This window comes from Perognathus longimembris, chromosome 3 (assembly GCF_023159225.1).
Source record: "Perognathus longimembris pacificus isolate PPM17 chromosome 3, ASM2315922v1, whole genome shotgun sequence".
Lineage (NCBI taxonomy): Eukaryota > Metazoa > Chordata > Mammalia > Rodentia > Heteromyidae > Perognathus > Perognathus longimembris.
The window spans coordinates 111798795-111815579 of record NC_063163.1 but is presented as its reverse complement, the minus strand read 5'-3'; positions in this window follow the sequence as shown (position 1 = coordinate 111815579).

The window sequence follows — 16785 nt, the reverse complement described above, 5'->3', positions numbered from 1 at the left end:
GTGCTGCTGAGGAATCGAACCCAGGGCCTCATGTATAGGAGGCAAGCACTCTTGCCACTAGGCCATATTCCCAGCCCCGCCTGTCTCTATTTTAGACCCTGGTAAGGACAGCACTAAAAACAGACTTCAGGACTGAACACATTCCATATATAGTAAAAAATAATACATGTCTAGAAACTTTGTGCATAGAATCACAGTAAATCATGCAAGTGTTTTCTGGATGCAAATGTTCCTTCTACACTATCCCATTTTTATACACCTGAGTACAAGGAGAATGAGACAACCTTGCTGTCTCTGAGAAGTCCCCTGTCTAGTGAAGATTCCAGATCTTGGGTTCTGAATTCTGGATCATGCAGGGTTGTCTCTTGCCAGCATTTTGGTCCCTTCAGCAAGCTAATTATGGGAACAGAGTTCATGTCTGTATGCCCCAGGCAGGTCCGCTGTGCCACCTAATTAGTGATGGAAGGACCAAAGCGAATTCAATCTAGCCTGTCATTCTCTGGACTGAAGAATTGGATGGGCTGTGGTGAGAACACAAGCTTTCTCTTGATCCTATCAGAAAGGACAGCCAACACCACTAGACTGATACTTTCTCCTTAGGAGTTCACTGAGTCAAGGAGCAAGTAAATGTTGCAGGGCCTTCGCTCCCTCGCGCGTCCTCTCCCGGCCCGCGGGTGGAGTAGCTGGGGAGTGCCCTAGTGTGAGAAGCTATGGACCCTGTGTAGTCGCGAATACGCCCACCCAGTCCCCTTACATTTAAGTAACAGACTCAGGAGGCCAGCCATTTCGGGGATCACGTCGCCTGAAAATCCAAAGATTTTAATTCAGGGCGGGGCTTATATATTAGTAATGGCAGCAGGAAGGGGAGGGATTTGGAGTGGCTAACTAGGCCCGGCGATAGGCTGATTATGAGCTGTCCATCACAGTGACGTCATGGGGCTTCCTCTATGGGCGGTCGTCGCATCCCACAGGACCGCCCCCCTGGGTTCCGCCCGCTGCCATCTTGGCCCACATGCGGTCCGAGGCGGGAGGCGGGGCTGGTTAGAGCCACCCTTTCCGGTTCTGACCCGGAAGAGGGTAGGAGTGGCTAAGAGCCAGGAGGCCCCAGTGGGAGAAGAGGCAGGTCTCTCGGGACCGCCCCTTAAAGCTATTGCCGGAGCCCAACAAATGTGACCTCAGAAGATATGGACATGGGAGGGAGACGATAGCCTTCTCAGGTAGAATGCACATGGAAAGACCTCGGAACAGCAGCACGTGGCAATACTAAGAAAGACTTTGATTTCTGCATTAGTAGGTTGCTATCCTGTAATTGATCTATTATTGATTGAAATTAACCAAGTACATGGACTTTAGAAAGCGCTGAGCCATCACGGTGGGTCATGGCTCTAACCCTAGCTACTCATGAGGCTGCGACTGGGCAGAGAGCAGTTCAAGGCTGGTCACACGACAAAGTTGGTAAGGTTTATGTCAACAAATAAAAAGCAGGGCGTGCTGGCATGTGCCTGACATCTCAGCTGTATGGGAAGTATGACTAGGAAGATTTAGGTCTACTCAGGTCTGGGCAAAAAGCAAGATCCTATTTAAAAAATAACTGGAGCAAAAATGATTAGAGAAATGGCTCAAGTGGTAGAGCACCTGCCTGGCAAATCCAAGGCCTTAAGTTCAAACCCCATATTACAAAACCCAAACCAAAAAAATACTCTCAAAGTAAACTGTAAAGATTCAGCTGTGTATAAGAGCATAGGATAAAAGTGTTTGCAAATGGCCAATTAAAGAGAGGGAGCCTTTGAGCTCCTCATTGGATTTCTAATGACCTTAGAGTCTGCTTTGACCCACAATCCCCTTAATCCACCCATTGCATTTCCCCATTCCCTGGCATGTTGGTGCCCCGCCCTGACCCCTGCCTTTCAATCCCCAAACCAGTCAACCAATGTTTCCCAGCTGCCTTTTACACAACGGGCTTCAGAAAGCTTGTACGTGGGTAGAAGGAAACTAGTTGATGAAGAAGATCAGTAAATCAAGAAGGTAATTTGGATTTCTGATGAATGCTAGCAAGAGAACAGAACCCTGGCGAGCGACGAGGGTGCGTGCTCCTTGCATTGGCCCAAATGTGGGAAAACTCAAATTCTAAAGGAAGAATATAATATTCTTAGGAATTTAAATATTCCCAAGACGGAGTCTCTCAGTGCTGCTGCCAGAGGCCCATGCTAAGTCCTGGGCCTCAGCCGAGTGTCCGCTCTGACTCTCATTCAGTGGACATCAGAACGTCCTGCACTCAGCTTGGACATTTTATTAATGTTATTTTGCAAATTCTCTCATGTCCAGTTCAGGACTTTGGGGTTCATTCCTGGCCTAAATACATTTTTTTTCCACATCTCTTCCCTCTCTCAGTGAAACACACCCCGGGGTTGCCCCTCAAGTTAGCTGTGCGCCCGGAGCTCGCTGAGCTCTCCTGTCTCCTGTGCTCAATGTGGCTCCCTGTCCGCTATGTCACTGTTATCTCTGTGGTGCAGGAGCCCTGTGAGGCATGAGGACAAAAACTCCATTTCCAAATCCCCAGGGCACAGTCCCAGCAGGCTGCCTCTTGGCACACGCTTGGTCGTATGCTGGAGATCAGGTGGGAAGAAGTTTCTAGTGGTTTCAGATTCTTTTTTGGTGGAGTAGTGGTGGGACTGGAGTTGGTTTTCCTTTTTTATTTTTGTCAGTCATGGGGCTTGAACTCAGGGCCTGGGTGCTCTACCTGAGCTTTTTTGTTCAAGGCTAGCCTTCTACCATTTTGAGCCACACTATCACTTCTGGCTTTCTGGTGGTTAACTGGAGATAAGAGTCTCAAGGACTTTTTCCTACCTGGGCTGGCTTTGAACCATGATCCTCAAATCTCAGCCTCCTGAGTAGCTAGGGTTACTGGTATGAGCCACCAGTGTCTGGCAGACATTTTGCTTTTTAAGCAACATTTGTCAAAACTTTGATGCTACTCTTAGAAAAATATTATTTAATATTAGTATTTCAGCTTTCCTATCATTTATGTTCTTTTCTAAGAAGCCTCCTGAGACTTTCTCAATCATTCTTATTGACACAAGGAGAAACCAAAAATTTCTATGAGAATAAATCTGTGTGACAGAGCATTTTCAGGTTGGCTAAAAATTCAGGAACAAGTGACAGCCTTATGAGAGCAATAGCATAAACAGTGGGATTTGGAGAAAGAAAGGAAGTGCTGTTGACTCTCTCCAAATGATCTTCTAGCCAAGGAGTCTTTCCCTGACATTTTGCATGTGGAATTTTTCCTGTTAAAACCCAAATTCCATTAGGAGTGGTTAGACATTAAATTTTTTTGTTCACACCAAAATTGAAGTGGCCTAATATTAACTTGTCCCTACAAGTTAATAAACTTCTTATAAACTTCATGTACATTTTCACATACACTGCTGCTATTCAGGCTTTCTTCTCACAATTGTGCCATTACTATTCATCTGTCTATGAAAATATACTAATTCATATCATTATTGAACTTCATTCTGCAAGGGTGAGTCAATCTTTCTACTCTTATAAACTTCTGAGTTCTGGAGGGTGAAGGGAAGAATTATAGAAAGAAGGAAGCACATGGGGAAGAAATGCTGTGGCCCCTAAAGTGAGATAGAGATTTCACAGTTCCATAGTGGTTGGTTTTCTCAGCTGGGAATTCAAGCTAAGCCTGCAGGCTGCTCTACTGCTGTTCTTAACAGTTTCCAGACTCAGTACTGCTAAATCCCTTGCTAATTTCCTGATGGCATAGCATAAAGCGTGAGGAAATAAATCCCTTTTTCTATTTCAGCACTCAGAGTGAAATATCCTCAGTCTGTTGATTTTTGAGTATGCGATTGATTCTGGCCTGTCATTCATTAGTAATGGGTAAAATGATTTTTAAATATTCAATCGCCATAGTATGCCCAACTGTGTATTTACATATTTCTTCACAAGAATTACCAAGGGTAATTTTATATTTATCTATTCAAGCTCTGGCCAGTGCGGAGTTTAGCATTCAATTACTCACAGGAAATTTCTGTCTGACGGCAGATTAGGATTCCAAATTTTATGTGTTTGTCAAATACTAAATAATTCAGGGGATTTGAACCAGCTCTGGCTGCAGGTGTGGATTGAGGTGTGTCGTAGCATCATAGAGCCTTATAGAACAAAGACAAGAAGGTCATGATTTCGAGTGGCTAATAAAGTAACTGGTGAGGCTGAGAGATAAGGAGTCCTGCCTATTTTGATGAGGAATCTGGTTTGGTCAAATAGATGATTAGAGAAGGGATAGGAGTGAGCAAAAGCAGTCCCTAGTGAGGACCTGGTGCCATGTTCTCAACACTGTCAAAGTCCTTTGCATTTTTTTTTTTTAATTTGGTCATCATAGAGCTTGAACTCTGGGCCTGGGTGCTGTCCCTAAGCTTTTCCGCTCAAGACTAGCACTCTACCACTTGAGCCACAGACCCACTTCCGGTTTTCTAGTGGTTAACCAGAGATAAGAGTCTCAAGGACTTTCCTGCCCGGGCTGGTTTTGAACCATGATCCTCAGATCTCAGCCTCTTGAGTAGCTAGGATTACAGGTGTGAGCCACTGATGCTCAGTCCAGTTAATTTTTATCCAAGCATTGTACATGGATTAGTCATACAGTGTCTTTTCCACACACAAGCCTAGTGCCCCAAATCAACCACTCTAAATTTCCTGACTTGTTTATTCGGAAATTTACTCTGTATTTCTACTCTATCTATTGATTGGTTTTTCTTTTACAGCGTTGGCCTTTGCCTAGATTATCCTTCCGCCAACATTCATTCCCATGGCCACAAACTTTTCCTCCTCACTCCCAACTTCCAACTATGTATATAATAATTTGGGGTTAACCATCAAATGCTGTATGCTATTATAAACCCATGAATACCGCTTAGAGTCAAGACAGAGAGTATAAAGCATATTAAGACTTCTTTTGAACATAATGTTGTTGTTTTCTTGGACTTCAAATCAAGCTTTCTTAGAAGATAGACTTTTTGGTGTTAATTTGGATCTACTGAATTTGAACCTCTGGGCTGGAACCTAAGAGAATATATTTTTACATGCATTCTGTGGGTAGATTTGATTTAGCTGATCTTCTACGGTTTGTTAGTAACTGCAAACACACTTTATTTAAGAAGCACTTATTGAGCTATTGTGATCCTCTGCTGCAACTATCCTAGCCATATACTGGTTATTACAAATGAGGGAAGCCATGGAGCTTACGTTTCTCTGAGTCTGGCTTACTTCACTTAATATGATTTTTTCCAAGCCTTTCCATTTCCTTTGAATGGGGAAATGCCATTCTTTCTGGTGGAAGCATAGAATTCCATTCCAATAGCTCAATAGCTATGTACAAACAACCATATAAAATGATGCTAATTGAAACGAATTCCAAGATATGGAAATGAGATTTTTTTTTAGCTTTTAAAAAAATGTATGGTGTGAAGTTATTTCTTTTTTCCTTCACCCCCCCTTTCATTTAACCCCTGTTATCACTGTTTTGGATTTTAGTATCCTGTGTCTTGTATATACATTTATCTGATTTGGGGAAGGGAAAGGGAATAACAAAATGGTGAGACAGAGGACAAAGGCTGAACCAATGCAATAAAAATACAAGACACTATGTTGGAAATGAACTTTACAACTTGGAGGGGAGGGGGGAAGGGAAAGTGGGAGAAAATGAGGGAGGGGTAACAATGTTCAACAAGAAGTATACTCATTACCTCACTTACATAACTGTAATCCTTCTGTACATCATCCTTACAACACAATAACATTTTTTAAAAAGCAGTTATGTAGGTGTTGTAGCCAGAATGTAACCACCATCATCATTACTGACCTGTGAGATGACACCAAACTTCAGCTGTTTCAGATTTCTCTCTGACACTACACATTAGTCACAATATGCTGTGGGCTCACCTGTCCACCAGGACAAGCCGCTGGCCCGTGCATTGCTAACAATAGGACTATAATTAGACCTAAACCTGGGGGCCTCAGGTGTGTTATTCACATTGCTAGGGTCACTGAAGTAAGAATCAAGACGGGGCTGGGGATATAGCCTAGTGGCAAGAGTGCCTGCCTCGGATACACGAGGCCCTAGGTTCGATTCCCCAGCACCACATATACAGAAAAAAAAAACGGCCAGAAGTGGCGCTGTGGCTCAAGTGGCAGAGTGCTAGCCTTGAGCGGGAAGAAGCCAGGGACAGTGCTCAGGCCCTGAGTCCAAGGCCCAGGACTGGCAAAAAAAAAAAAAAAAAAAGAATCAAGAGTCTTGTTAGAGGCTCTGTATGACACATAATTGACTCAATTGTTGATATGAAGCTGTTTGTCCATGGTATTAACTTGCTAATTCGGTTTGGTTTCAGTTTAGGGTAGGCTTGAATATAGTATGTCATGTAAATCATCAGTACCTCTTTTCTTCCCCTGAGCTTCTGTAGCCTAGTTGGATTTCTACCATATTGGGGACTATCCAAATGGTGGGAAATGGCAGCCATCACTTTGCTTAGCCATCCAATGAGAACAAAGCAAATTAATTATTTGCCCTTGAAAAATCTGGGAAGTGTTTTGAGGCAATACATGGAAGTGAGAACCATCCTAAGATATCAATGCTGTGTTCTTTGTAGATGACATTTCAAAGTTCCCTGATACTTAACACCAGTGCCCATGGCAGATGCAATATGCACGAGCATATACCCAGGTGGAGACTTTAGAACAGTAAATTTTGGCTAATGACTAAGCAACCGTCTCCGAACAGCTGTGCTCCATTGTCTACCTGCATCTTACAGTGGTGGAAGTGAGCATCGTTGCCTTATAATATAGACATGAATGATCCCATGAGTTTCAAAGCCCAGCTCTTCTATGTATCTCCTTCCTGGGGGGAGTGTCTCCTCCACTTTATTAGGGAAACAGATCTAAGACATTTGATTTGTAGAAGCTCTACAAAACCTCACATATCAACATCATGGCTCAAGAAATAACTTGAAGGCGAATTCTGCTTTTGAAAGCCATTGTTTCAGAAAGCCTATTAGGGCACTTTAGGGAATGATAACATTCTCAGAGTGCTATAGGACTAGGTAAACTGTCCATCATCACTTTATCCATGTACACAGTCCCTCAGCAGTTGATCTATTCATTTAAGAACCATTTAACAAGTCTCTTCCACATACTGGAGGCTTCTTTACAATGGAGACCTGGGTGACAGGAGGAAGTAATTGAGGACCAAGCAGAGAATATGTCCCAATAGAAGAAAAGAAGAGAGGAAGATGTCCTGAGGTTGGAAAGTTGTTGTATTATTTGACAAACAGCAAAGAGAATGGAAGGAGGAAAGGGGCAGGGGATGGTATCTGAGAGACAGGAAGCTGGCCAGGCCTTGCTCTGGGAATAATTGGTCATTTAGCACACCTAAAGATCATGGGCAGGGAAGCAGCATGGTCTGATGTCAAGGTCTCTAGAGGATTTCTTTGGCTGCATAGATTGGGTGAGGTCAGGTTTAGAGCGGTTAGGGGGCACCTCAGGGGAAGCGTAGAGGCAGGGATCTGTAGCCAGGATCCTTATGCCAGTGGTATAAATATACCAATAAAGCAGAAACAGCAGATCTTTAGAGACAAGTTATATATTATTGATTTACTGCTACAGCTATGTTATCCTCAGAGAAACCCTGCATTGCCATAATTCAGTTGTGTAAGTAAGTGCTAAAATAAAATGTACCGCGTGCTAAAAACCAGACTCCCTGCCCTCCTCTAATAGGAAGGCAGAAAAGTAAATGAAATCCTCTTTTTTTTTTTTTTAACTGCACCCTTGGTATAGATTGTTACTTATCCACAGTGGATAGGAGGTTGTTATTTATAAGGCAGAGAGATGTTAAGTGTCATCATGCAAGTTGTTTTCAAGAGATCTTTAAAGATAATTCTTAGAAGCAGCAAATAATCCTGAGAAAGGAATAATTCTGCTAAATATAAGAGAATCATTACATACACTTATTTATTATGTTACATTATATCAGAATATAGACCTTTATTTGTTTTCTTTTGGTGCTGGTCATGGAGTTTGGACTCAGGGATTTGATCTGGCCATTGGCTTGTCTTCTTTAAGACTGGAGCTCTACTGCTTGAGCCACACCTCCAGTTCTGGCTTTTTTTTTTTTTTCCTGGCTAACTGGAGATAATTGTTTCTAAGATTTGTCTGCTGGGGCTAGTTTCAAACCTCAATCCTCAGACCTCAGCCTCCTGAGTAGCTACTATTATGCGCATAAGCCACCAGTGCCTGGTCTTATAATGCAGATCATGGACTCAATATCTGAATTGATAAAATCACTATAATAGAGATAAGAAAAAGATTTTAAGAATAACCTGAATAACACTTAAAAGTTTATTAAAAGATTAGAATCAGTTAAAGTAACTCGTTAAAAATATTGAATGAGGGCTGGGGATATAGCCTAGTGGCAAGAGTGCCTGCCTCGAATACACGAGGCCCTAGGTTCGATTCCCCAGCACCACATATACAGAAAACGGCCAGAAGCGGCGCTGTGGCTCAAGTGGCAGAGTGCTAGCCTTGAGTGGGAAGAAGCCAGGGACAGTGCTCAGGCCCTGAGTCCAAGGCCCAGGACTGGCAAAAAAAAAAAAAACAAAAAAAAATATTGAATGACATGAAATAAAAATTAGCAGAATAAATGAAAAAGAATATTCTCACCAGGTACTAGCGGTTCACATCCATATTCCTAGCTACTCAGGAGGCTAAGATCCGAGGATCCTGGTTCGAAGTTAGCCCTGGCAGCCAAGTCCATGTGACTCTTCCTTCCATTTTAACCAGCAAAAAGCTGGAAGTAGAGGTAAGGTTCAAATGGTAGAGTGTCAAGTTTGAGCAGAAAAAGCTAACGGTGAGCACCTTTGCCCTGCGTTCAAGCTCCAATACAAAAATAAGATTCTCTAAAATAATGGAAACAGGCCAAGGTATCTTGTGAATAATCAAAAGCAATATCATAGTTGAAAGCTCTCTGGACCCAAGCCTTCGCCACCCCCCCCCCCTTAGTAAGTATGGAGTCCCTCCAAATGAAGAGCCAACATAACATCTTTGGTCATTCATTCAATGAATTTCTGTGTCTTCTTGGTCTTTATACCCTTGCATTTGGCCCACTGTGGACACAAGTGCTTAATATTTGTAGGATAAACAAACACATGTCGAGTTTTTTCCTATTATTAAAAAGAAGTATTTACAGAGATATTTATGTAAATTAGCTCATCTAATTATCATAACCCTATAATCTTTTTTAATTAACAACTTATCACAGAGTAGTTGACATTAAGAAAAATTCTTAAGTGACTTTGCCCAAGATCACAAAAATAATGTTAACTTGCCTTTCATCATAGACTTTGTGGCCAAAAATTTTGGATCATACACTTATGTGCACATAGATTCATACACACACACACACACACACACACACACACACACACACACACAAAAAAACTCATTTAAACCCATTTAGACAAGTAGACATAAGGCTATTGTCTCCCTTGGTGGTGGTGGTGTGTGCGTGCTCACTTTAATTACACAGACACATCAGCCCCTAAACACCACTATAGTCAGCTACTTTCAGATTCAAAATATGAAGGACTATAGACTATAGCTGATGGCGTCTCAGATGCTAGTGTCAGTGACTAAGCATTTGAGCTTTGGTGTTGTTATACAGGCGCAAGCTTGGCATACAGAAGTGCTGTGTGCTATCTGAGCAGCTACACAGGTATTATTATTGTGTCAATGGGATATTGCAAGAAAATTGGATTTAACTGAACTCGAATCAAGATGAAGGATATTTCCTTATAGCACTGTGAAGATTGATTCTCCCTTCCCTCCGTGGCAGAGTGGTGTGAGGGTGAATGAGATCGCAGTTCGGAAGACAGCAGTCAAGGTGGAAGATGGAGCTTTGGAGTCAGAGAGATGTGAAATTGAATCCTGGCTTTGCTGCTTATTAGGTGCATGATCATGGCAATTTAATTAAACTTTCTGGCCAAAGACTTAGCTTTTCATTTCCACATGGGGACACTAAGAGATCAAATAGGTTAGTGCATATAAAACATATATTTGACATTGATTCACACACACAAAAAGGTAAGTGAAGCAGTACTTTAAGACAATCTAGGGAAGGAGGAAGGAGGAGGGGGTTGATCCCAGTGTTTGCTCACCTGACACACAGGACCACGAGGGAACATAAGGTAGGCTGAACTAAGGAGAACGTGGTTGTAATAAAAGTAGGGTATTGTGTGATGATTGCTTCATCTATCAATTTTCTTTATTAAATATGCAAGGAGCATCATGGAGGAATAGGTGGTGTCTTATAATTTCCTTGATTCCCTGAGGTGTCTTGAATGGCTTGAACCATCTGTGTGAATGATTGCAGCTATAGCTGCCAATCCCTGGCTTTATTTCCCATGCACATATGAGGCTCTGTAGGCATGAGGCACTTGCCAAGGCCTCTATTTTTCCAGGTTCTAGTCTTCCCTTTACCATCTCTTGAGCAATGCACATTAAGTAAATATGCTGCCTCTCAAGTGGCCTTATTTTCCAAAGTCAGAGCATTAGAAGACACATCACACACACACACACACACACACACACACACACACACACACACACACAGACGGGAAAAAACATTGTGTTGCTGAGAGATGGCTTCAAATTTTCTCACTCCTTTGCATTTCCTCACCAACCTCCATGACTGCTTTGGCATTAGGGATCTAAGAGGGAAATTATTATTCTTTTTGAAATATTTATTGTAGTGTTATTGTAGTATGTTATTGTGGACAGAGGGGTTGCAGTTACATGATTCAGGTAATGAGTACAATTCTTTTTTGAACCATGTCTCCCCTTCCCTAAGAGCAAAATTATGTACCAACTCCATTTGAACTTCACAACGGGGCCAGTGGGCCTCAAGTAACCTGTTATAGCCACTGCAACTTTGTCTATGGAGCAAGAACATTGCTCTGAAAACAAGTAGAAGATCCACTTGCCTGTACACAGTGTATCTGTCAGTCAGGTTTTGGACAGTTCAAGGTTAAAGTCTCTGGCAAGAATGAGCACCTCGAGACTTTGGCTGTCCTCATTTGTTATGTAATGTCCGTTTTCATCTTGGTAGGAGCAGCCTCGGGAGAGTAAAATATATTTTCCTCTATGGAGAAGGGGATTTTTCTTTTTATTTGCCAAGGCAAAACAGTATGTAGCTACTTAATTCAAGAAATATAGAGATATTTGGAGGAGACTGTAATACCCTTTGAAAATCAAGTTAACAAAATTAATGTACACTAAATAGGATTAGCCATTTGAAGGGGAAATCCTTTGTAAAGGTATCAAGGGTTATGGGGTTCTAATTCACTAAGTAGAATCCTAATTAACTATGTTTTATCTTATTTAGAGAAAGACGTTGACAAGACACGCTCAGAAACATACATGCACATATACATACACATTCACATACCTGCACCTACACACATGGGCAATACTGACACACACACACACACAAATACATACACACACAATCTAGTTGGCTATGGCTCCATTCTCCATAAACCAACAAAATGTGCCTCTATCCAACTATTGATAAATGGTATCTTATGAGAGTTTTGACAAGAAATAACTGGTTTTACATTACATGCTATAATATTTGAAATTTCCATAGCACTAAAAAGATTGAGTTATCATTCCAATTCCTAGGAACTGGGGCAAGAAAGTAATAAATCATTAGTTCTTGCATGTACATTTTGATTCTGGCAGAGTTTGCAGGATCAAGTGCTGGCGATAGCTCTTTAATGCTCAAAAATCGCATTCATCTTTAGCCAGAGCAAACAGTATAGTGATATTTCTATGTTTATGATGAAGGGTAATCTATGGAGACATCAGGAACTTGAGTTTATTAAGAAAAAGGTGTTGTTTATTTTTGATGGAGTATCTGGAAATATAATGAGCTTATAGCTACCTTCTCCCACATAGAAGGATCTATACTTAAGAATCAATGACAGCCATAATTTAACAGAAAATGAAGTTCATGACCCAGAATAAGAAGAGCAAAGCACCCACTCTGTAATGTACTATAAGCAGGAATAATGCCCTCTAGAAAAATGATAGAAACTAAAAAAAATCCCTCAGATACATTGTTCTGAATAATGATATAAAACTCTTTTATATATTGGTGGAAACTTACATGAAATATTTTAAAGAGAAATGCATTTATGTGCATTAATTATTACATTCAAGTTTGAGACTATCCACTAAGATCTACCATGATCTGGATTTTCTAAAGAAATAGAAAATTGATCACGTTAATTTCACCGTTTTCAGGATACTTTCTTTTATGTCTTGAGATGCCAAATAAAAATAAACATACACTTCTCAGGAATGTGCCTAATTATTCCACCTCTCTGATATAAATATATGTTTGCAGCATATACAATTCTGCCATGTTGATCTTGGAGCAAAGTTTTGAAACAGACTAATGGACTGCACAAATGACACGTACATCTCAAAGATAAAAGATTACAAACAAAATGTGGTGATTTCTTCAATTTTCTTCCATTACTGGCTACAGCAACATATTGGAGGTTGGTATACACTCAGAGTATCATAGTGAATATTGATTCTGAAGATCAACCTTCACTTGATAAGATATTAGGAAAACTTTCAGTAGTCTCTCTCTTGGTTTTGCTTGGATAACATAGAGAACTGTCCAGGATTGCTTAACACAAAACATTATTTCCTTCAATAAGAGACTATGCAAAGAAGCAAATTCCAATACATGAGTCTACTGCATTCATTAAAAATTGCACTCTTGCATCCCATCACTTTTCTACTGAGTTAAGATGTGACCTCAAAACCTCCCCTAGTGGGGAGACACTCGAATCTGTCACTAGCAATTGATTGGCATTTGGGTGCATCTGCCCTTTCTGCAAAAGCACGCCATGTTCTTGCATTTTTATTTAAGATAAGGTTCCTCGAATATTTAATTATTTATGAGATAATTGTGAGCAGATGGCAGCCTACAAATTATCCACTTATCCTGTGCGAGAGGAAGTAAGATTTTGCAAATCTCTCCTCATGGGACGATCAATGCCAAGGCACTTTCCATTTTTCAGTTTTATGAATGGCTTCCCTGCACAATGCCAGCAGCGCTGTGCTTCTGTGTGATGGGGAGAGGTGGTGGTGGTGGGGGGTGGGGGGTGGTGGATGCCAAATCAATTGGAATAAGTCAAAGAGATTTGTGAACAGACACTAACCTGACATTTCAGTGACTTTAAAATGTGACTTGCATTTAAAAGCAGAGTCATTGACCAAATGCCTTTTTCCCCCCTGCTGAAAAAATAAAATTAGAGTATTGCGCCTCCCCAACCCCTCCTGCAAACCCCAAACAACAAACTCAGGGAGGTAGGTCCCCAGGATTCTGGAAGGGTTTCTCAGAGGCATTAAAAAAAAAGCACTGTGCAGCTGGGCAGACATATTTAATTATATATGCACTTTAATTCCTTTGTAAACCTTGGAATGCCTGGAAAACTACTGGGTTAGATGTAAGGCCAACCGTTGGGCAGAGCCTGAGGTTTTGTTCCTGTTATGCTGCTAAAGCAATTACCTAGGGGGGTCACAGTGTGAGGTGCCCTTGAAATTCAGATGGCTTGTATCTTGTTGTATCCTGACTGGACACAACAAATGAATACACTCATTATCAGTCAAAGTAGGATTGTAGAGATCAGTTTTAGGGAGCATGTACTGTCTTCCTCCATCAAGTAGAGATTGTATAGATAGCTATGTGCTATGATTGGAGCTGTGTCTAGTAAAATAACATGATAAAGTACTGAACATGTTCAATTTTTCCTTCACTATTAATATTGGTCTGGAGAGTGTTCATCGTTCTGTCATATGCTTGTCAATCTATCTGTACTTAGCCCTTAGTAAGGACTCATTCCTCCATGCACAGTGCCCTCCAATGTCAGCCTTTGTTGTAAACTGCCTGTCTATCTACACAGCAATATTAGCTTCCTTCTCTTTCATTTCTACTAATAGTCTTAGGACCTGTCTCCAAGTGCTGTATCACAGCCTGCATTTGCATGCATGGCGTATACAGAACCATCTAACAGGAATGATTATGAGAACACTACAGCAGGAATAAAGCCAGATTTCTTGGTGACATTATTCTTTTTTTTAAGTTTAATTTTACCGTCACAGTGATGTACAGAGTTGGTAAGGTAGTGAGTACATTTCTTGTCATATTTGTTACCCCCTCCTTCATTTTTCTCCCACCTTTCCTCATCCCCAACTCCCCTCCCGCGAGTTGTACAGTTAATTTCCAACATATTGTCTTGTGAATATCGCTGTTGCATTGGTTTTCCCTTTATCCTTTGTCTTAATATTTTGATGTTCCCCTTCCCTTCCTTAATTCAGATAAATGTATATCTTAAGAAGACAAAATAGAATTGGCTGTCTATCTGCAAAACACACATGTGCATGTACATATATACTTAGGGAAAAAAATAAAAACAACCTAAATGAGTATAGATAGCTAGGTACAAAGATCCAGCCAGTCTTTGGTTTTAGATGCTAGAATGAGATCTTTTTTTGGCCAGTCTTGGTCCTTGGACTCAGGGCCTGAGCACTGTCCCTGGCTTCCTTTTGCTCAAGGCTAACACTCTGCCACTTGAGCCACAGCACCACTTCTGGCAGTTTTCTGTATATGTGGTGCTGGGGAATCGAACCCAGGGCCTCATGTATATGAGGCAAGCTCTCTTGCCACTAGGCCATATCCCCAGCCCTAGAATGAGATCTTATACTGAGAAGGTCTTCCTTCTTTTTGGAAAAAAATTATGCTGCTGGCGGCCACAGTGAGAGCTTTCATTACGATTATTTCATTCATTTTACATGCTGCTCAACAGCAAGTTTATCTGGTGTACTGTTAAGTATTTTTGTAATTAAAACTCCATCACACTTGTCAGAGCGAATGAATAGAGCTCATTCTCTCTTATGTAAGACCCTTTGTTTTTAACCTTTTTTTTTAAACCGAATATTCATTAAAATACAAAGTCACAACCTAAAGTGAAAATAGTTCAGCTTCATTACTGGTCCAGGATTTACACTTGATAAATGTTTGTTGAATTCAAGTACACTGGATAAACAAAACCAATCCCCAATCCCCGGTGCTCAGTCTACGCCTCTGGATAGGAAAAAAGTATTGTGTTGCACAGTCTTCATTTCTTTGAGTTCTCCTCATTTTGAAACTAGAACTTGGAGGGAGAAGTGGGGTAAATAAGCATTCCCAAATGACTGATAGGCCCATAAAGAGAAAGAGATGACCAGAGAAATGAATGCAAACCATTGGAGTTTCTAGCTTTCTGGAGAATAGATGTGTCGGGAAATTCTAATAGATAAAGAGGCCCGAGTGCACCGTGAGGCTCCATCATATTAAGGCATAATGCAGGAATGAAAGTACCAGCGCTGAATTACAGTGACCCAGAACATGTACTGCTTGTCTTACTTTAATTAGATTTATAGTCCCCCAAACTACTGAAAAGCTGCTTGTGTTTTACTACTAAAATTTAATTTGTCACAAAAAGTAAGGTTTCTCTCCCTCCCTCTCCCCCCCGCCCCATCTTTCCCTTCCTCCCTCCCTCAATGCTGTGGATTGGCAGAAGGAAAAAGCAATACCAGCTGGCGTTCCTGAAGAGCTGTCATAGGGAAAGAATTGCCTAAGTTCAAACTCATATACTGCCACTAACTAGCCAGAGATTCTGGGTGAATTTCTCCTCCTTAGTTCCTTGTTCTCTTTTTCATCATATCAGCTCTTTCATGTTTTCATAAAAAGGTTCTTGTGCCAGGTATGTGTGGCTCATGTTTGCAGTCATAGCTATTTAGGGGGCTGAAATCTGAGGGGAAAAGCTCAAGGCCCTGAGTTCAAGCACTGTGACTGATAAAAAAAAATTCTTATTTTGGTTATCCCCTCTCTCAAACTAAACCAATCTCTCTCTCTGTGGAGTCATTCCTTTGCCCGACCATATTCTCATACATCTCTAGCAAACCACATTTCTAGGAAAAGCTGTCTCTGTCACTTCCCCTTGTCTTTCTAGTCTAGTCTTGTTTTTAATCATTTCACCACCACACTCTTCCATTTTCCCCAAACCCACAGCCAACAGAAAGATGTTCCAAGGTGGGAGGATGTGTGTTAGCCAAGAAAAGCACTTGTCACTCTTGGCATTGTAATAGCATCAGTGATATTATTACATAGTTCTCTTGGTGGAATGAGAAAGACAGAGTTCTAAACAAACAAGGCCATGTTAGACATCATATATTTGTATTAATCAGAAACTATTGAGTAGTGCACAGAAGAAAATTTGCCTGGAGAAACAGGGAGTGGAGAGGACTGAGGGCTATTGCACGCACACACACACACACACACACACACACACACACACACCACATACAGATACAAACACATATTCACACACATATATATGAAAAAACAGTATAGTGAAACCCACCAAATGCTGCTTGAGAAAGAGGGGAGGAGGAGGGGAAGAATGAGAATATGGTGAAAGGAATGAAATTGTTGCAAAGATGGAATTATAACAATGACATCATCTTATATTACAAATGTAGGTTAACACAAACATACGAACATTAGTTGATGTTCAATATGATGGAAGCAACACTATGACTCAAAAAGGAGCAGGTGGCATCCAGGGCAATAGAGAAATGTGAGGTTTATTAAGCAAATAAACCTTTGAGTTT